At 51.4% G+C, this 21,635-nt stretch overlaps 1 protein-coding gene across 1 annotated transcript in view; it reads left to right on the top strand.

Annotated features, from left to right (window-relative positions):
• The first annotated feature begins 1,222 nt into the window (after positions 1–1,222).
• FAM222A (family with sequence similarity 222 member A) overlaps positions 1,223–21,635 on the top strand; it is a 77,951-nt gene continuing 57,538 nt past the window's right edge. Inside the window, exon 1 of the mRNA XM_035135391.2 lies at positions 1,223–1,509. The gene's annotated coding sequence lies outside the window, so the exon portion shown is untranslated. The remainder of the gene's footprint in view (positions 1,510–21,635) is intronic.

The raw sequence follows: 21,635 nt of genomic DNA, 5'->3' as shown, positions 1-21,635 counted from the left end.
TAACACTCGAAAGCAGGCATCCCCTAACTGCAACCCTCCAGATGTTTTGGCCTACAACTCCCATGATCCCTAGCTAACAGGACCAGAGGTCAGGGATGATGGGAATTGTAGTCCAAAACATCTGGAGGGCCAAAGTTTGGGGATGCCTGTTCCAAAGCCTCTCCTAATCTTTTTTGTAAACCGCTTTGAGAGTTCTTTTTTTAAAAAGTCAATCAAGCAGTGTGTAAATGTTTTGAAATAAATCAAAAGCCCTGTGAACATTTCTATCTCCTGTTCTATCTCATACCTAATGCACGTATATGTGCCCTTCATGCGTCTGTATAATAGGCGCATCAGTATATACCCCGTAGTCCTGGATCCTCTGATTCGCCTCCTGCCTCGGCGGGTCCCGCTCTCGAATTTTCCCGCGAAAGAGGCCACGTGCATTGCCGGCGGGGGGCGGAACAGAGCGCGACAGACGCTTCGTGGCGTCGCCGGGGCAACGGCTGCCCGGGGAGACGGGGGCGTGGCCGAGCCGCGTGCGCCTTGCGCCGGGGAGGAGCGCGCGCGCCCTGCGCCTGGCCGCCTTCGCCGGGCTTGGCTGCGCTCAGTGTCGCCGGAGCCACCGCCGCGGACGGAGCGGGCTAGGAATAAGCCGCAGCAGCAGCAGCGCCGCCGAGGCCGCCAGCCGGAGGCCGGAGGCCCGGGCCGTGGAGCCGCCTCCGAGGATGCGGAGCCGCCAGGACCCGGCTGCTGCGTAGCCTCGCCGAAAACCGGATTTGGGCTCCCTCTCGCTCTCGCCGCTTCTAGGGAACGCGAAGCCGCCGCCGCCGCCTCGTCCTCCGTTTGCTCCGCGCCGGGGCAGCTGGGGCGCCGCTCGCCTCTTCCGTGGGAGACAGGGCGAGCCTTCCTGGGCGCCGGAGAAGCCCTTGGCCGCCGCCGCCCCTTCTTCTGCCGGCGGAGCCTCGGAGCGCCCTTGGCCGCCTTTGGGGCGCGACAACCTGACTCGTCTCCTCGGCGCCCTTCCTGCGCCCCGGCGGGCGGGCGGGCGGGCGGGGGTCGTCGGGCGCACACAAAGGGAGCAGCCGCCCGGCGGCGTCCCCCGCTGCTGCTGCTGCCGCCGCCGCCGCTCGTCCTCGCTCGCTCGCTCGCTTGCTCGCCCTCCATGTCGCCTCGGCTCGGCGGCGCGCGGCCCCGGCGGGAGAGGAGTGCGGCGGGCTGCTGGCTCCCCCGGCCCGCCGTGCCGCGGCCCGGCCCTCGCTGCCCGTGAAGCGGCCCATGCCCGGCCCGCGGCGAACCCGGGGGCGGCGGCCCGGCCCGCGGCGCCTGTGGCGGCTGCTGCGCGTCGCCTGACCCCGCGCGGACTCGGCTCGGCGGGCGCCTCGGCCGCCCTGGATCTCCGCCTCTCGCTCTTTCTCCGGCCAGGACCACCTTCTCTCCGCCGCGGCTCCATGGCTCCAAGGACGCGCCGGCTGCTCCCGCCGGGGGCGGCCTGAAGAGGAGCGCGCGAGGAGCGGCAGCGCTTGCCGGGTAAGGGCCGCGGGGCGACGCGGGGCTCCGGCCTCGGTCCGGGAGAGAGGCGGGCGCCTGCCTGCCTGCCTCCGGAGGCTGCTGCTGGCCGATCCTTCCCGGAGGCGAGCAGTCAGTCGGCTCTCCTGGCAAAGCTGGGCGGGAGGGGGGGACTTATCCTGACACCCTCCTCTCTTCCTTGCTCGTCTCCTTCATGGCGCTCTCCCGTCTCCCAAGCTTCTCCCGGTGGGACGTGTGGGTTTCCCTCTCTCCTTTTGTTCACCACTTTGAGCGTTTTGTCTTGTTCTATTTTTGCCATCAAGCAGCCTGTTAGTTTACATACATTTTTTTGTGCTCACGACAGCCCTGCGAGGTGGGTTGAGCTAAGAAATGTTAAGTGACTGGCCCAAGGTCACCCCAGCGAAAAGGCACCTGTCGCCCTGCCAGCCCAACGACTGGAGTCCAACAAGGTCTGGGTGCCTCTGTGGGCGCCTGAGAAGGGTGCTTTGGCCAAGGTACTGTACCGTGGGAATCTCCCAAAGAGGCTCTGCAATTCGGCTACTTATTTTTCCTGAGACTACCCAGGTGGCCTCTTATTGCATGCTAGGGAATCTCTCACTTTGGGGTAAATGGCTGGAAATCTTTCCTTTGGATGATTAATCTGCTCCCCTCCCCCTAAAATTGGAATGAGCTGCAGAATTGCTTCTGCTTAGGCCCGTGAAAGTGTAGTGAAGCTTTCTCAGAACTGACAAGAGAGGGGTGTTTTCCTTTGATTACCTGGCAAGGCTTGTGTGTGTTTGAAATCACCTGCTCTGGGAACATCTGTGGCGGGGGTGGGGGGTGGGGTGTGTGTGGATTGGATGTAGCTTCCAACTCTTCAAGTCTGTGATCTATGTGGATAGGTTGGTCTACCCATGAATAGAGGAAGGTGCCTCACCCCCCTGCGTCCTCCTTGGGACAGGAGCAGGAGGTGGGCCTGTATCTGTGGTTTTTAATTTCTAAAGGAGCACAGGGGGGCTTTTAATGAAAAGGGTAAATGTTGCTGACACACACCCTCATGGCAACAGTGGGATGGAGAGCAAGGGGGATCTCAACCAACCCACCTCCGCAGTACATTGTTTTTCTTTTTAGGCTGCTGTTTGGAATTCTTGGCATTACATGTAAATGGAGGGGGGGGTTTGGTAGCGAGAGGAAATCTGCTGTCTTGAATAATACAATATTTTTTTAACTGAGTGGAGGGTTGACAAGTAGACTGTTGGCCTCCTTCATGGACATGTGTAACCTGGGGGGGGGGGCTGCAGATGTAGCTGGACCCCCATTAAAATTAAATTATGAAACGCTTCACAAACTTGCATGCCGCTGTGTTCCTGAATGCCTATTCCCCTAACTATTGGGCGCATAGGCTGGAGCTGATGCTTCAGCGGCCTCTGGAGGGCCACACATTTGCCCACCCCTGCTGTGGAACCACCATGTACAAAGATGGTTTGCCTGAGCCTCTTGTGAGCAGAGGGGGTGGGTGGGCAAAAGGCTTTTGCCTGGCTTGCAGCTGGTTGCAGGTCTGGTCCACCAAAGCAATTCTGTCTTTGGAACCTTAGATAAAATGCCCTTGGGGGGCAGTTCCCTTGGCTGCTGAGAAGGAAACCTCCATGTGCAGGGGCAGTCTGCCATGCAGAGCAGGTGTTTGATGGTGGGGAGGTGGCGAGGAGGTAGAGGCAGAGCTTGGGGGCACCTGGCTGGCAAGTCCTGCGAACTGAGTCGGCTGGAGATGATCTTCTTGATGTCCCTCTGTTTATTAAGTCTGTAGATTAAGAGAAATCCCATTTTGCTGGAGAAGGTGAAGGCTTTCCAGAACTTGCCTTTTCATTTGTTGTGCCCACATCAGGAAACAATAGCTAATTTCCGGCTAAGATCATGCCTGTCCTTGAATCCAGAATCTTTTAAGAAAGAACAAGCTCTGAGAAGTAGGAGTTTGCTTGGCTGTGTTGTGAGAGGCACAAACAAATGCAGCAAACATCATCTCCCCCCTCCTCTTGCAATACAGCTCACCTTCCAGCTGGCCCTTATCTTTCCATGAAAGGAGCTTACAGAAAATGTGTGCATTTCCCCACCCCCTATTTTTTTTTAAAAAAGTGCAGTCTCTGCATACTGCCTGATGGGTTGGACTGCACACAATAGTTGTGGGTCTGAAGAGGCAGAGGCTGTGCAAGAGTTAAATTGCAGTGAGGCTGTGTGTCTCTGCCCCCCCCCCCATCCCTTTTAAGCTGATCTCCTTCCTTCCTTTCACATGACCAGCGATGGATGAGCGCACTAACCTCCTTCTCTCTGGCTGAGCAGGAGCAGAAGAGCTCCCTTTAGTGTCTCTTACAAAGAGGCTGTTCAGCCAAAGAGCATCTCGTAATCCCGAGATCGGAGGCATCTGGCGAATTAAGGGCAGAAACTTAGACAAGGGGTCTTAAAGGGGCCGAAGCCGGAGAGGGGTGCCTGTGAATGGAGCTAAGGGGAGCTGTGTCAGATGTGACTGTTGTTTGTATTTAATTTATTTATATCCCTTCCTTTCCCCCAAATTGTCATTCAAGGTGGCTTCCAACGTTTAAAAACAGCACCATTATTATTATTATTGTTATTTATTATTAGTGGCACTTGCTGTATTTATTAATCACCTTCTATGCCATTGTCTTGAGGCGATTTACCCATAAAATAATTACAAACAGTTAAAAGCATAAAAACAACCAATACCTTTAAAAACAAGACTGGTGCCCTGACAAGTGGCAAAGACCCCTTTTCCAGGGGGTGTCAGTGGGCAGAGAAGCTCTTCCACAGAACAGGGGCAGCCACACTAAAAGCCCTTCTCCAGGTTCCTGCAGAGAGCAAGGGTCTCCTTCCAAGGGTCTAATTACCCACCCAATGTCAGCAAAGTTAGTGGCCTGTGGCCAGTACATTCTTACCTTATAAAATACAAAGTAGTGGGGGGAAACTAGTTTAAAAAACCAACAGTTGTAATACACCAGACCCCGTTTAGAGCCAGCAGTTTGCCCTGACAGCTGCCCAGTGGTCAGCACTGCCTGCACCTCCGTTTCCAGAGGCCTGCTCCAGGAAGGCACGAAAGAGGGAGCCCGTCTGGCCTCTCTTGGGAGGGAATCCCACCTTCTGGGAGCAGCCGTAGAAAAGGCTTGCTCTCGCATCCCCACCAGCGTCTGGTGCTGATGGGACCGAGAGAAGGGGCTCCCCTGAAGATCTTTGCACCCAGGCAGGGTCAGGCCGTAGATTTACTGGTCATCATCAGCACTTGGAATTGTGCCTGGGATCAGATCAGATGCCAGTAAAGTGGTTTTAACTGGAGAGCAGCGTTCCTGGCTGCTGGTTCCCTTAGTAGCAAACTGTGACCCCAGCCGCCTCCTCTCCCCATGGCTCAGTAAGAGAGCTACCCTGCCTGGAACCCTGGAGCACTGAGCCAGGTGGGCCAAGGCGGCTTCCTGCGTCCCCCAGCTGGTCTTGAGATGATGTCTGTTGCAGTGAGGAACTTTGGAGCTCCCAGGGAGAAGCACCTGCCCAGTTGCAGGTTCTAGGAGATGGACTTATGCCTGCTACACAAGGCCAGGGTGCTTTTCTGGGCTGGCTGGGGCGCTGTTGGGAGCTGCACTTCAAAACGTCTGGAGGGCACCAGGTTGGCGAAGCCTGGATTAAATTAAATGATCCTGCCACGATCATTTTCTGCAATGTGCTCCCATGCTGTGGATCCACATGGATGTGGTGTGGCAGCAGAGTAGGAAGCTGTGGTTTGTAACTCGGTTTTAGGAGCCGATTTGCAAATATTCTGGCCTTTGTGCAGACCCATGCTCCTTGCTTTGTAGTTTAAGACTAGCTAAATTGAGGGATGGGAAAGACCACCACCTTGTTCTATTGGCGTCTATGGTTCTTGGATGCCAAAGCCAGATTTAAAATTTTATTTTTTAAGCTGGTGTCTGGAATTTTCCACCATGGGCTAATTGCAGACCTTAGTTGGCAGATATAAACCATATGTAAAGTACCGTAATTATTGTTCATTTTTTTAGAAACTTAGGTTGGAACAAAAGTATGTAAGCTTTCAGGCTTTGTAGGGTGCTTTGCTAGGTGAAATGTGAAGGGAGCAACATTTCTGGCGCAGATGGAACAGGTTGGCTCGAGTCGCTAGTGGCTGAATACATTTTCGCAAGGAAAAACCTGCTTTCCAAATAGCCCAGCCCTTGTGAACTTTTAAAGCTTGCGTACTTTTTAATCCGACTTAAGTCACTTGAGTGAAAGATGGTAGCTGTGGGGTGAGGAACCTGTGGTCTGAGGGCCACATTCCCTCCTGGGTGGCCTTCCAGGGCCACATGCAAAAGTGGGCACAGCAACAAATGTGCGTTTTACCTTTTTACTACGGACTGTTTTCTCTCACTGTGCTGCATCCATCAATCTCTGCATCCATCAATCTCCGCTTCCAAGTCCCACCTCTCAGTTTCATGCTGCAAGATATTTCGAGGCTGAAGAGGGAGGGCCATTAAAAATGCAAGGCTCTGAGCCCTGGTTAGTGATCTGGGGCTGCAGGAAGGCAAAAACCCACCTTTCCCCCTTTTCTTCCTAATGCACCACTAATGGTCTCAACAGATGAAACTGATCTGTAGAAAATGTAACTTGATGCACATACCTTTGTAAACCAAAAAATCTTTAATAAAAATATATATATTTTAAAAAGATGTTGACTGGGTGCTTAAGTGGTGAAATTGCACTTCAGTGGCCCACCTTCCTTGTTCCCTGGGACCACCTCCTCTTTCCATGTGTGAGGATAAGGAAATATTTCTTTACAAAGTGGATTTCAGTTGAGAGTGCCACTCACAACTTGTTGGAAATTTGACGGCCTTTCACTTTGGAAGAGTCCTGATCCTGCAACCCAGTTGCTAAGACAGTGGCTGCCAAAGTGACTACTCCTGGCCCTTGGGGGAGGGGGCTGCTGACAGCATAAATGGCTTTCCAACTTTGAAAAGCTGGTATCACCAGATCACATTCATCAGTTTCATTGTATTAATTAAACTAAGTAGTTTTAATTAGATTTTGCAATAAAGGTGTAATGCCTTGTTGCAGTTTTGAATTTTATTGTGTTATTATCTTCCTTGATGGTCAGGGGTCCCTTTACCTTTACCTTTATCTTCCTTGATGGGTCCTGCAGACCACTATTCTGAATAATGCTTTTTATAGGGCAGGGGAGGTGGCTGGAAAAAGTATGGGGCCCCCTGCTCTGAACCTGCTACTCCTCCCTGGAGTGGAGAGGCAGCGGAGGGCCATTTCTGAGTTCTCGCTGCTCAGGTGGTCGGCTCCTGCTTGCAAGAGAGTCGTGTCCTTTGCTGTGTGTAAAGGCTGCAGGGGTGGGGGCCATTAACTGCTGCCTGCCTTGGCAGCTGCCCTTACTAAGCCCCTGAGTAAGTGGAGAAGCTAGATTTTTGCCATCCACCATGAAAACATGCTTAACTTTTTTCTGTATTGAAAAGAAAACACAGCTAATGTCATTTTAAGAATAATTTAAAACGTGTTACAATTGGTTGCAGCCCATTTTTGCATATTTCTCCAGGTTGCATATATGGGTTTGTTTGTTTTATTTGAAAATAATTATCTTGAGCTTATTACAGCACTTTAGGGTACAGGACGATACTTAACAGTCTAAAATGGAGAAAGGGGAGAAAGTGGAGGTCTGTAAACAGAGATTCTTTATATGGGGCTCTTTCAGTTGCATAGACTTAGACTCTGTTGCAATTGGGACTGAGCTGTGCCTGCTGGAGACTTTCCTGAGTCCTTTGTATGTGGAAGTTGCTTTACTGGGCATAACCTCTGAGTTGGGGCCCTTCCTGCATCTGTTTACATCAGGCAAACACATTTGTTCTTGCTTGGACGTCTTGCAAAAGTGATCATGTCCCAAAGTTTGCTAATTCCCCAATGGCCTCTTGGATTGAACCTGCCATTCTGACATTTATTTTATTGTGCTTCTCCCAGCTTCCCTTTGAGGAGCAAAAGGTGGTGCGTGAGGCTCTCTGCCTCCCCTCTGTCCTCCTGCCCACACGCAGAGTGCCTTCTTCCTCCAGTTGGCCTTCTTTCTCGGTAGCAACTGCAGTAGTACTTAAGGGGCAGGTCCTGATTAGGTCAAAAACTCTGCTTTGATCCCTGTAAAGGGGGAAAGAGCTGGCCTGCTGCTAATGCCTTGAGAAAATATGTGACTCTCTGGACAAGCTGCTATGACAAATATAAATGACAAATTGTATTCAGGACTTTCCAGGCAAGTGAAGGAGCGAGAAAGGAAGGACATTTCTCTCCTTTTTCTCTTGGCTGGTGCATTCTTTGGAAAAGGCTAATATTCCTGCAAGGTAATTCAATCAAACAACGATTCCTGTCTGCAAATGCAGCAGAGAGGCAGGCTTACAAAAGCCCCTGCTTTTATTATCTCCTGCTTGCTCGAGAATTGCTTTTCTCCCTCGAGTGAGCTGGCTAAAGCTGGCTTTATTATGTTAACCTATTTGTGTGTCAAGAGCTATTGTGCCACTCAGTATCTCTGTTTGTGTTTGCTTGGCACTGCAAAGAAAAGGGCGAGGGAAGGGGAGAAGAGGAGGAGAAATGGCCAGCTGGTCAGTGCCTGGCACTGGGGGGGGGGGGAGAGCTCCACTTGCTTGCGTCTCCTATAATTGCTCAAACCCCAAAGAGGGGTCCACAATAATGATCAACCTGCTGCCTAATGGTGTCTCCTAAAAAGTGCATCTCTTTGAGTTTTTGTAGTGTTTGCGGCAGGGATGCTATTTCTTCTTTGGCTGTGCAACCTTTGCTCACCTGGTGCCCCTAAATGTTTTAGCCTGCAGCTACTGTAGATGCTACCAAGGCTGCTGGAGGCTGCATCCCTAACTGCATCTAAGTCTCTGTCTCTCTCCCTCTCCCCCCCCCTCTGGTTTTGTAGTGTCTGACACAGAGTCAGACCAATGGTCCTTCTAGCTCAGTATTGCCTACACTGATTGGCAGCAGCTCCCCAGAGTTTCAGATGGGTCTCTAAGATACTGGGGGTGGAACCTGGGTCTGTCCTTCTGCATGCAAGGCAACTGCTTATCACTGAGTTACGCCCTTTCTCAGATCATTAGCCTAGCTGGGGAAACCCAGTCAAATGGACGGGGTATAAATAATAAAATTTCCAAACATATAAAATGAAGTGGGTGGTATAAAAGATATGCAGAAACAAACAAACAAACAAAAAAAAGGAACCATGGAGGGGTGGAGGTGGAAGTCTTTTGATAAGAAAATAGAGAATGAAAATGTAAGATGTGTAATATAAGTCTCTGAAAATGCATAAATAAAAATCAAAAAATAAATAAAATAACATTATTATTATTATTATTATTATTATTATTATTAACCGAGTCCAGTCGGAGCTGGAGTGTCTTAAGTTCTTGGACAGAGAGGAATCCCCCCCCCCCAATTCTTCTTGCCTTTGCTGTCTGAAAATATTTTTAGCTGGATGTGCCCACCCAGAGACCTTATGTGTGCAAAGCAGATGTTTGCTGAGTTGAGGGCCTCCAGTTGGATGTGTCCCTCCTGCCCTCATTTCTTGTTGAAAAAGCTCAGGACAGTGAGCCTGATGCTTTTCTGGTGTATCCTCACAACAGCCCTCTGAGGTGGGCCATCCAGTGTGCGAGCAAGTACCTGGCCCAGGATCTGAGCTGTCCTGTGCAACATTTAATCCCTTTGCCACACGAGCTGGATGTTAAATAACTGAACCCCCAAAATGTAAAAATCATGGTGGTTCCTTGCTGGATGTGTCTCCTGACTTTCAGTACTGTGGGGGCCTGAATAATTTTGAAGGCTCCACCCAGGGTGAGTGCCTGTTGTGACCCTGTCTGAGTGAATGTCCTCACCTCCTCCCAAAGCAGGTGGAAAATCCTGCCTTGTGCATCCTCACGACGCCATGCCATGGAGCCACTTGGACACTCCCTAAGCATGCAGCCAGCCAATGGGGCAGGTCAGGTGGGGTGTCAACTCCATGTGCAAGGAGCCCCCACAACCCAGAAGGGCTACCTTTCCTTTTCCTTTTTCTGCTGTGCCATAGTTAAGTTATGATTTCTTGATATGCTGTCTTTCTGCCCAAAGGAGAGACCCCAAGGCGCCTCACAAGCAATGCAAATGCAGATAGACACGGAGCTGTGCAAATGCAGCACCCAAAGTATTTGAGGGCATTCAATTTCCTGCCAAAAAGACAGCAGATTGTCCGCCACAAAAACATGAAAAGAAAGAGAGAGCAGCAGATCCTCCTTTTAAGGGTCCAAGGAAGGCGCTGGGAGGCCGTTGCAGCAGCCTCTGTCCTTGAGAGCAAGTTACAGGTTCCTTCTTTGGATCTGGAATGAAAGCTTCCTCCAGCTGCCAGAAGTTTGCAGAAGCCTCTGGTTGGGAGGCCAGATTGGATTCTCTGGGAGCTGCCCAGAGGGTGCCTGGCTCCTGCGGGGGAAGGACGCAGAACCCCAGGGGCCACTGAACTGCCCGGGAGCCATTTCTGGTAAGAAGCAGCCAAATAATGAGCATCAGGAGCCCCAGTTTGAAAGTCCTTGGTCCACATCGACTGCTGGAATTAAGCCAGGGGCACATTTGCCCAGCTTTCGCCCATCCTCTTAGCTTGGTTGCTTCCATTATCTCCTCCTGTTACGCCTGTCCTAGAGGGCTGTGGTGGGACACATGGGAAGATTAAAAGGGTGTCTCTGTACATGTGCTGTTGTCCTGCCCTGATTCTAGAGCTGTGGGTTTTTGCTGTTTTGTGCATTGCATTGATTTTGTAACTGTAATGGAAATGCTCCCTTCCTCCTAGAGGTTTTGAGCCCCAGCACTTAACCGCCCCCTTGCAGTAAATGCTGTGGGAGGATTGCAGCACAATTCCAGTTCTGTGAGCTGATGGGTGTCCCTAAAACAAGCCTTGCAAATACCTGCCCCTATTTGTCACCTGGAGGTGATTCTGACTGTTCCCTGGGGCTTTTATTTAACCCTCTTCTTCTGCCTTGTCTTCAATGGGCAGGTGCCTTTGTGCCCCCCTTTGCTTCCCTTTGCGTTTAATGCAAATGCAAAACCAGGGCTTGTGGGGTCTGTGGGGAATCCGTGTGGAGGGGAAAACACAGCCTTGGGCTGGGCTCCGGAAGCCATGAATGCAGCAGCTCAGTCCTATCCTGCCCCCCCCCCGCCTGCTTCTTTCTTCTTCCCCCCCTCCCTCCATTTCAGGGTCTCATGGTGGCTTTTTCCTGGAGAGGCGCACAAACGCATCTCTTTATGGCTGGCTGTAAACAAGCTTCCAATAAAAACAAGTTAATGACCTGAAACCGACAAGAGCCTGCTGGGGATATTTTATTGCCCTGGAGACTCCTCTTGCCAACGAGGAGACGGGAGCAGCAGGGCTGTCATGCCACCCCCACCTGGCGCCCCAGCCTCCTCCCACCCCCACAGAAAGGCCAGGTGATTTCTGGTGATCTCTGCAGGGGCCACCTCAAGTGTTTTGCCTGCCCCGGGGAAGGCTGATTCTGGCCTTCCTTGGGCATTGTAGTTCAATAAAAGCTGCAGAAAAGGGCAACCAAAGTAACTGAGGGGCCGGAGCAACTTTTGGGGATTTTTAGCGGAGAGAAAAGACAAGAAAGGGTGAGACATGGAGGAGGTATAAAACCATGTGGCGCAGAGAGACACATTTCTCTCTTGGGATCAACTAATGAAACTGAATCCTGGAAGATTCAGGGTAGGCAGAAGGAAGGGTGTCTGTTGTCACACAGGCGGTGCAAAGATAAGGGATGGGATTTCAGCCACGTGAGATACAGTGACGGCCACCAACTTGGACAGCTTGGAACAGAGATGAGACAAATCCATGGCGGAGGAGGGGCCCGTCAGTGGCCACCAGCCGCCATGGTGACCCCACCTCCTCCTCTGGAGGGTGGGAGTCCGACTAAATATCAGGAGGAACTTCCAGGCAGTAAGAGCTGTTCGACAATGGAACGGACGCTTTTGGAAGGTGCTGGACTCTCCTTCCTTGGAGTTTTTTAAACACAGGTTCATAGAGTAATAGAATAGTAGAGTTGGAAGGGATCCCAAGTGACGGGAGTGAGTGAGCCTGGGTTCTGCTTGCCAGTTACCTGCAGGCACCTGGTGAGCAAGAGCAACTGTGGGACCAGGATGCTGGGGTAGATCCCCTCCCCCCCCCAGCCTGATCCAGCAGAGCACAGGTCTCTTCTTGCGTTCTTAAACTTGCCCAATGTCACTTGGTGGCAGTTCACTGTCCCATTGTGTATATATGTTAGTGGGGGTAAAAGTGGGTCTGGTCCATGCCTACTAGCCAGTAACTGTCTTGTGGACTCATAGCATCATAAAATGGTAGAGTTGGAAGGGACCCTGAGGGTCATCTAGTCCAACCCCCTGCAATGCAGGGATCTCAACTAAAGCTGCCATGACAGAGGGCCATCTGGCCTCTGCTTAGAAACCTCCAAGGATGGAGTCTGTTCTACTGTCAAACAGCTTTTACCATCAGAAAGTTCTTCCTGATACTTAATTGGGATCTCCTTTCTTGCAACTTGAATCCATTGGTTTGGGTTCTGTTCTCCAGAGCAGAAGAAAACAAGGTGGCTCCACCCTCCATGCAGCAGCCCTTGAAATATCTGAATATGTCTTTCATATGAGGTCGGTCGCAGTGAAGTATGTGAGGATAAAAACTTTCCATAAGATATCCCTGCCCCTCTAGGTGTTGCCTGGGAAAGGCCTTCCGTCCTTGCGCTGCTCTGCCTTCCAGCTGCTTCTCCTTTTAAAAAAGAAGCCTTTTGTTGCACCTTGTTGACTTCTGCAGGCCATTTTTCTTTTAGCAGCAGGAGGAGAATGCCATGGGGTGCAGGGGGGGGGGGAGGGAGCTGGGAGCAAAGCTGCCTTTGTCGTTGGTAAGCAAACCCCAATAGAGCCCTAAACCTTACACATCAGGGGCTTCATCTGCCCCACACATCCAGGCTCTGTTGCAATTTGCAGGATACCCAGGACCTGACAGGACGAGCAAGATGTGGCCCTCCTACTCTTATGCCAAAATTGTCAGCTGTGTCAGTGCCCTTCTTTAATCTATGACCCCAGACAGGTTATTGAGTGTGCAGTTACTCATCCGAGAGTGACTTTATGTTTTAGAAGACCAATTAAACAAAAGCATGCTTCTAGACCACATGGGACCAGAGATATTACAGAACAAGATGTCGGCAATTGCAGGTGAAATATCAGGTATCTGAGAAATGTTGGGATGGGGTGTGTGTGCTCCAGGCAGCCTAGACGGCTCTTTGCCCTGTTCCACCACTGCTAGAGTAAAATAGGCAAAGAAAGCCGAAATATGTATTGCCAGTTAATTTTCATGCGTTCTCTTGGACGCGGAATGTTGATTAAGAATCCGGATCATTTTAAATATTGAGGCCCTGCTGATGGTATACAAAACGGAGAGTTCTGTCCATGGCGGAACAGTTCCATCCCAAAGAAGGAACGATTGCTTCTTCTGCCCCAGGTATGAAGCCTGCCCCCAGTCCAGTCCAGTGCAGTGAGTGGAATAGCCAGGCAACCAGCAAGGGGCCCCTTCCAGTTCTGTGAAATGTGGCTGGAGTAATCAGCTGGGGGTGGCGGGGTGAGCTGATTGCTTTGCTGGATTCTTGCATGGACCCCTCCCTAACTGTGCCCTCTGCACCCTTGATGGGTGTGCCCCAAGCCCCGGCTCCGGAGGGGGTGGGGCGGACCAGAAGCTGCTGGCTTTCTGCACCTCCAGTTGCCTGGGCAGTTGGGTGCTGGGAGAGAGGGAGAGAGAAGATTGAGGCTGGGGACCATTTTTCTAACTCAGTAACTGGCAAGACAAGACGGAGTCTGCAGTCCGGAGAGATAATTAGTTTGCAGCCACTGTACTTCCTTGATTTAGCTTCCTCGAGCTGAACAAGACAAGGCTGCTCGACCCAATTAGTGGGTACATCCCAGCAGATAAGAGGCTGTTTCTCTGGTCCAGAAATAGGGGGGGGGTAAAAGAGTGGGAGGAGGAAAAGATGAATTGTTTAGGGGTCTTTATTCCTCAGAGTTGGAGAGATCTGTGTGGTTTCCTATAAACAAGATAAAAATTGTTAACTGAAAAGGTGACAATTTGTTTACAATTTGTTGTAAATCAGTAAAACTGCTTCTGGCCTCAGGGAGTCACCCCAGACCAATGAGGGCCCTCCTGGTTTGGACTGGAAGTTTTGCTTGCCATACTGAATGGCCAGTTGTTTTGGGGGAACCCCCAGCAAGGAAGCAGGTGAGTTGCCCCTGGCGCCTTGGGTTCAGCATCCTGTCAAAGCAGTGCTGCTGCTGCTGGGTCCGACTCAAGCCTGCCATGTTCATCCTGCTTCCAGCAGTGGAAGCTGAGTGTAGAAGCAGCACCCTCTTCTCCCTCAGGGTGGGACCCAAACCAATGGGAAGACCTTTCTGAGGGTAAGAGCCATTGCACAGGGGAATGGACTCCCTTGGAAGATGGTGGGCTTCATTGGAGGCTTCCAAGCAGAGGTTGGGTGGCCATCTTGGCAGGGATACTTCAGCTGCGATGCCTGCAACGCAGGGGGTTGGACTAGATGACCCTCAGTGTTTTTCAACTCTATGATTTCTTGTGATCCCCAACCATCCTGCCTCTGACAGTGGAGCTAGGAGCCATTGATGACCCCATCCTCCATGAGTTTGTACAAACCCCATTGAAGGCCCATGAAGTTGTCAGCCATTGGTACATGTTGCCCCTGGGAATGGATTTGCTGCCCAAAGAAGCTCTTCTTGTCATTGGTGTCTTCTTCTTCTTGTCTTCTTTGTCCATCTTCACAGCACAACCATATCAGGTTTCACACTTCTTTCAAGGGGAAACATGATGGCAGTGCATGAAATTACGTAAGTTAAACTATGACTCCCACTGGAGGCAGTGGATGGGTCAGCCCCTGCCAGCCCCCAGCCCCCAGCTCTGAAAGAGTGTCTCGACTCTAAAGATAGCACCTCTTTCTGTATCAGGGAAGGAAAGTTTGGCCTGGCTCTGGGAGGGCCACCAACTTGGGTGGCTTTAAAAGAGAATTAGACACATTCATGGAGGAGGGAGCTATCAGGGCTACTAGCCACAAGGACTACTAGCCACAATCGTTAGGCTCTGCCTCCAGTAATGTTTCCACCTACCAGGGGAGAGGGTTCTGGTGCTCAGGTCCAACTTGCAGAGTTAACCAGGGCTATCGACTGTCTGGCTCTGAAGTGCCCTCTCCGATTGCTTGGAGTTCAGATGGCTCCATGGTTTTCCCTGGTGCTGAGGGCGTTGAAATGGCTAGAACGTCGGTGGCCAAAAAAATCATTCCAAATTGGGCTAAACATGGATTAGAGCTCAACATTGAGCCTACCAAGTGGTGATGCTGAAGATGTTCTTTGCCGCCTCTATTGCATCTGCAGAAAACAGTTGCAGGGACTCTTTCAGGTGGTCCGTAGGGTGATAGAAACACCTTCACCATCGGGGTCCAGTAAGAACTCCCAAGATCTCCTGCAACAAGTTTTTTGTGGATAAAATGACTCGAATTTGGAAGGAGATAGACTCTACCATGAGAGCAGGGCCAGGGCGGGAGATTCCCAGAGCTCTGTCTAGTCAAGTTGTATGGGGTCAGTTTCAGCTTGTTACCTTTGAGGATGTGGACAGGCTGCCTGGACTAGTGAAACAGTCCCCCTGTCTTCTTGACCCTTGCCCACTCTGGCTCATAAAAGCCAGGCCTCCTCTTTGGATCATCAAACCAATTTGTGGAGGACAAAGCTCTTTGTGGATCCTGGCCACGATGGCTCTTTCCTGCCTCCACAGGCGCAGGAGGGGTGGACTCTTGTGCTCAGGTCCTGCTTGCGGGCTTCTCATTTGGGATTGGGGCACCTGGCTGGCCACTGTAAGAACAGGATCCTAGATTAGATGGGCCATTGGCCTGATCCAGCAGCCTGTTCTTATGACACTATGAGTGGAGCTGGCTGGCTGCCAACCTGACAGTGTTTCAGCTCCCACTTAAAATCTCTGATCGATGGTCAATTGATCCTTCTCTGAAAATCAGAGCCACTCAAGGCAACACAAGGATGCTACGTGAAATTGTGTCTTTTGGTTTTCTTTCGTTCTGGACTCTTTCCTCTTTCCCCTCCTGGCTGAACATATGTCCACCTCCCACCTCATCCCCCCCCCTTACAATGTCCGTTGTTGCTGCTTTTAGGGAGGCACTGACCCTCATCCTGTTCCTGCTCCAAAATTTGTTACTGCAATAAAGCCGAGAGGTTGTTAAAGGATGTCAGGGATATAAACTGCATACTAAAAGTTCCCTGTCGAAGCTTTAGATTGTACGAAATCTTGGTTTAATTGCCTCTTTGCTGGATTTATGCAGCTTACTCAGTAACTCTTTATTTTGTGTGTGTTCCGGTTTTCTTCCTCCCACTCTTTTGTCCTTTACTCAAAACATCAACTGCCCCCCAGAGAAGAAGAGTCACATGTACACACCAGCTCAAACCAACATGGGCCAGGAGTCCAAGGGAACGTAGAAAATCAGGCTGTCAGCTGCAGACTTCTGCTTCCTAAGAAACTCCCGCTTTCTTGTTTGCTGTTTTACTTGTCAAAAAAGGCCAAGTCTCTAGTCCTCATGACTGTGAAAGCATGCTTGGAAAGTGCCTGTGTGCAATGCTTTCTGGGGTTTCAGGAGCCTGGGGTGGGGGAGAGATGCCTTTTCCTGCAAGTCTTTGCACTTCTTTTCTATGGCAAGATCTGTTGCTTGTAAGATTGGGGGGCGGGGAAGTGTTGTCTCTGCTGGTTTTGTTCCTACCCACAAGCAGTGGGAGTCTCTGCCTGGTTTCTTGGCAGAAAACTCCCCGGGTTGGCTGGCACCCTTTTCTTGGCTCTCCCAGTTTTTTCCTCTGGCAGCCATCACCAGAGCATATGCCACCTCCCTGCCTCCCTTTCTCTTCCTCTTCCCACCCTAAGTAGGCAGCGGGGAAAAGGGGTGTTTTTTGAAGTTTGAGACCTGGATGAAACAGCCCCACTGCTGTGGGGGTGTGTGGCAGTCTGGGCGCCACCTTATCAGGCCCCCAGGAGTATTTTTGCCTGCTGGGATGTGTCCTTGGGCGGCAGTGATGCCCTTGGAGGATGTTGAAGCCTCTGACTTTTTATGCAACTGGAATGTAGCTGGAATGTAGCTTTCTGGAGTGAAGTCTTTGCAAAAGGAAGGGGCACATTTAGTGCCTGGTGCCACTTGTGCCACATGGCTGCTGGAAGCTGCCCACAAGGAAATGTGGCCCTTCCGACGAAAAGGGCTTTCTGTACCTCTTTTAATGCAACAGGGGGACAAGTCACTGGTTCTTCAGTGAAGGACTCTTTGCTTGCTTGAGAGCCAGTGGTCAGTGTCAGACTAGGGCCTGGGAGACCAGGGTTTGAATCCTCACTTGGGCGTGAGGCTGCCAGGCTGAGTGTCACATCCCTTCTGCCTAACCTACCTCATGGGGCAGGAGACTGCTGCCTACTGCCTTGAGCTCCTTGAAGGAAAGGTGGGAGACGTATGCAATGAAAAAGCAAGGTGCTTTTGTCATGAGAAGTCCGTGCAGTCCCAGACAGCCCCCTCAATTATGTGTGCTAATTGTGAAACAGAGGCAGACTATAAATATCAGTATATATTTTTTTAAAAAAATTGGGGGCCTGGGTGAGGTCCCCTCTGCCCAACTTCTCTGGGTTTGCAAAAAAAAGGAACAGGAACAGAAAGGTCCTCCTCTGTCCAGCAGGAGGTGGACTCAGTGCAGCCGATTTACCTTGTCTCTGTGTGTGGAGATCTGTAAAATGTGCGCCCCCTTTGCACATGCATGCACCCTCTACCCCACCCCCACCCCGGGGGAGGGGGCCCCTGCTCCCCGCCACAGGCCTGCCTGCTTCCTTGCCTGCCTGCCTGCCCGCTTCCTTGCCCGCCCAGCTGTTCCTGGGTTATTAATGCACGACGCTGATCATGGGCTCCCGTTGTAATCATTAAAACTATTAGAAGGGAAATGTTCGCTTGAAGCTAATGTCAGCCTCTCTCTGTTCTGCTTTGCAAACGCTCACAATTAATGCCAATCAGGAGCCAGGAAGGAGCCAACTTGAAATCGCGTCTGTTTGATCTCATTTGTCAGCTGTTGCCGTTCTGTGTTGTACATTTTCATACAATTGCTATAAACATAGAAGGGGAGCTGGGGGGGGGGGAGTGCCTCATTCTCTCTCTTCTCCACCCCTCTTTCCAAGTGAGCATTCACCATTGTTCTGTATGTTCATTTTAATCATTTTGTATTTCTCTGCCTGTCATCTGGTCCTCGAGTGGGGAGAAGAAGAAAGTGGGCCTTTGTAAAACAAATACATAGATCTTGATAGACGCCTCATTTTATGATCTGGTGGCTGTGCAAGATTATCTGCAGCTAAATAGGAAAGGCCTGTTTAAATTCCTCTTTTCTGCAACGAGCCGCTCGCTTTGCTCTGAATGTAGCAGATGTTTTACTAAAGCTTGGGGGTGGGTGGGTTGGGGCTCAGTCTGCATATTTTTTTCTTTTAATGTTTTAAAGGAAGTTGTTTATGTGTGAGGAGAGAAGTGCGAAATCAGAGACGGTTTGACGGGGTCGCGGCACTGCTCTGTTAACCTAAAAATAATAATAAATTGCATGAGGTTAGCAAAAGAAGAAGTGGATTTTTTATTTTTGGGGGGTTGATTGGACCTGCTTAAGCGTTGGGTCGCTGTGGGTTAACCACTGAGCCTAGGGCTTGCTGATCAGAAGGTCGGCAGTTCAAATCCCCACAATGGGGTGAGCTCCCGTTGCTCGGTCCCAGCTCCTGCCCACCTAGCAGTTTGAAAGAACGTCAAAGTGCAAGTAGATAAATAGGTACCGCTACAGTGGGAAGGTAAACAGCGTTTCCGTGCGCTGCTCTGGTTTGCCAGAAGTGGGTTTGCCACATGACCTGGAAGCTGTACGCTGGCTCCCTCGGCCAATAACACGAGATGAGCACCGCAACCCCAGAGTTGGTCACGACTGGACCTAATGGTCAGGGGTCCCGTTACCTTTAAGCGTTGGGTCGGTGCAGCTTCCACATAGTTGAAGGAAAAGGCTTCTCAGGAGACACCTGGCTAGCCCTCCCCCACGACCCACCTTCACCAGCCTGGTGCCTCCAGGTGTTTGTGTGCTGGGGCTAATGGGGGATGGAGCCCAGAATACCTGGCGGGCACCAGGTTGGCCTAGGCGTGTCTTGATGCCGCTTTGCAAACCAGCCACACTCCTGGACAGTGCACTGTGAATCCTGCACGGCAGGGGTTGTATGACCCTTGGGGTCCCTTCTGTGCTTCTGTGATGAGGGCTCCCTGGTCTTGGAGTCCCGGATTCCACGCAGCTTCTGGGGCAGCTCTGTAGGAAGAGTGTCCTGTTTCCCACAGCTACCCTCAGTCCCTCTTCATAGCCAGCCCCATGGAACTTGGGCGCAGGCTGCTCCTGCCTTTATCTAGAAGGGGCTCATAGACCCCTCCCCACCTCCCAGATTGACCCGTTTCAGCACCAGGCTGCCAGCTTTGCAGCCAGCGAAAATGGCTTGATCTGACCAAAGAATAGTTCAAACTTCACAGTCCTAACAAAAGCACCCTGAAATTTAATCTCACTTCATCCTAGCAATTTTAGTCTTTTTTTTTAAAAAAGTGAGGAAATATGTTAAAGGGACACCCAAAGTAGATTTTCTCAAGCAGTACTGATATATCACCCAGGACCAGTATGAGGAGCAGACCATGATGTCGGCTGCACTCAGCGGTATATCACGGAGTGAAACTGCCACCCCACTCCGTGTGCCGCTGCCCTTGCCTCAGCTGAGCAGTCAAAGGAGCTCCCCGCCCTGCCCAGCCCAGTTGGGGCTGTCTCGCCTGGGGAGAGGGAACCTTCCCGATTCCAAGCTGAGCTGCACAAACAAGCTGGTGAGTTCCCCAGGTGAGAGCTGGGCAGTTTCACCTGGTGTCTCACAGGCAGAGGCCAATGCAGCTTGATTTTTTCAACATCATGGTATATTGCCAAGCTGCTATGTTTGGCTGGCAATACACCACGATGTTGAAAAGCCAATACAGTATTGCCCAGCCCTAATAGGTGGGTGGTAGATCAGGACTTTCAGTAGATTACCAAGGATTTCTGAATCCTGCTTTGCTTGCAGTAGTCATCCATGGGCCTCGGGGATCTAGAGTAAGAAAGAAAACCCAGGTCCCTCAAGGGGTCTTGAAGTGCACCCCCGCACACACATACCCTGGACTCAATTGCCTTTGGAAGCTGTTGGCCATGCATCTTGTGGCACATGAGATGTTGTGTGAATTATCAGATTAGTATTGTCCGTTCTGAATCTGCTGCCTTCTGATTTCCATTGGGTGACCCCTAAGTTCTAGTATTGTGAGAGACGGGGTAGGGGGAATTCCTCTTTCTTGTTTATCTGCAAACAATTGTATTCTAACCTCCTTGTACTCCCCCCCCCCGACTCCTCTTTCCAACCTTGCAAACACATAAGTCTGCAGTGACTGCAGTGGTTGCCTTGGACAATGACTTTATGTTGGTGTCCAGTGAACCTGTCCTACAAGTTCATTTCTTGGCATCCTTTGGTCTTTCTTTTGCAGCAAGTAATGATTTAATGATTGAATGTTTCCCGACAGAAACGAACCACACCAATCTTGCAAGTAGGGTTCCCGTTTCGAGTCTGGGCAAAGAGTTCAGCATGGCTCTCTCTGTTCTGATGTTTTTTAATATTTCATTGTTCCTGGCAAAAGCTACCATTTTATTTGCTCCAGAAAACCCTACAGCAACCCCCTGAATCTCCCTCGCCCCCACCCCCCCACCTCCAGCTGAACTGTCTCATTTAAAGAATTGCATCCATTGTAGAAGGGTTAGGGATCCGGCCGTCCTAGAGCTTTGTGTTGCAAAACAGTGTTGGGGGTGATGGACGTCCCATCAAACCGTAACCCGATTAGGCAGGGGAGGGCCACAGCAGAGGTTGGGAGCCAATGGTGCTTAAGGACATTCTTCCCCAGGAGCCCCTGAATGGGAACCCCATCTGTCGACTGGTAAATCCTTTCTCTGCTCCTGCTGTGTGCCTCTGATAATGGGGGCTGCCTTCAAAAGAGCCCCTCTCCTCCCATGCAAGAGTTGGATGCTTCCTGAAGCCGCGCTGGCAGGCCCGTCCCAGGAGGGGAGAGCGCGAGTGGTGGGTGCGTTGCAGAGACCCTATTGTGTGTGTTTGCCCTGCACCAGGGAGATGGGGCGAGTCCTAAACACCCCAGACAGTGGGAGGGAGTGAATAATGGGCCCTTCCATTCAGCCACGACAGCTCCTTTTTGCAGGTGGCTCCAGGGGCAAAAGGTCAGGAAGTCGGGCTGCGGGCACAAAGGCGAGGCAAGGAAGCCCAAGCATGAAGCCGCCGGGAAGAGGTGCAGCCAGTGGGAAGGAGGGCCAGGAGAAACGGCAGTGGTTTCCAGGCAAAAGGGGGGGCAGATGGGATACGAGGTGCCTTCTCCACTTGCATGGAGTTTCACCCCCCCCCCCGCCACTGAACTGTGCACCCGGCAGGAATGCCCCTTCATGCATCATGGCTGTGAGCCACATTCCTGAGAATCAGAAGCGGAGTGAGTGATGCAATTGTGCTCACATCCTGCTTATCAACTGCCCCTTGTCAGCCTCTGAGAATGCTGAACCAGATTGGCCTGTGGTCGTCGTCCCCCCCCCCAATTCCCTCCTGAAAGTGAATAATGATGGAGAGACAGGCACAGATCACCAGGAAGGGCACTTCACAACTGGGGAGCCACCACTGAAAAGGCCCTGGCACAGGCCAGCACCACCCAGGCGGCCCCTGGTGGTGCCACACAAGGATTTTAGGTAGCAAGGTTGGGCAGGACCCTTCTCTGCCTGAGATCGTTGAAAGTCGCTGCCTGTCAGAGTAAGTACTCGGTGAAATGGGCCGCTGGCCTGACCTGATTATCAGGCAGCTGCCCATCTTGCTCCAGGCAAGGGACTGAGGCTGAAATTGTGCACTGGCTGCTTCTGCTGCAACACACAGGTGCAAAACAGGTTTCTGCTGTGACACACAGGTGCAGACTTCCAAGGTG

This window comes from Zootoca vivipara, chromosome 13 (genome assembly GCF_963506605.1).
Source record: "Zootoca vivipara chromosome 13, rZooViv1.1, whole genome shotgun sequence".
In the NCBI taxonomy this organism is placed as follows: Eukaryota; Metazoa; Chordata; class Lepidosauria; order Squamata; family Lacertidae; genus Zootoca; species Zootoca vivipara.
This window is presented reverse-complemented; position numbering and strand designations above follow the sequence as displayed.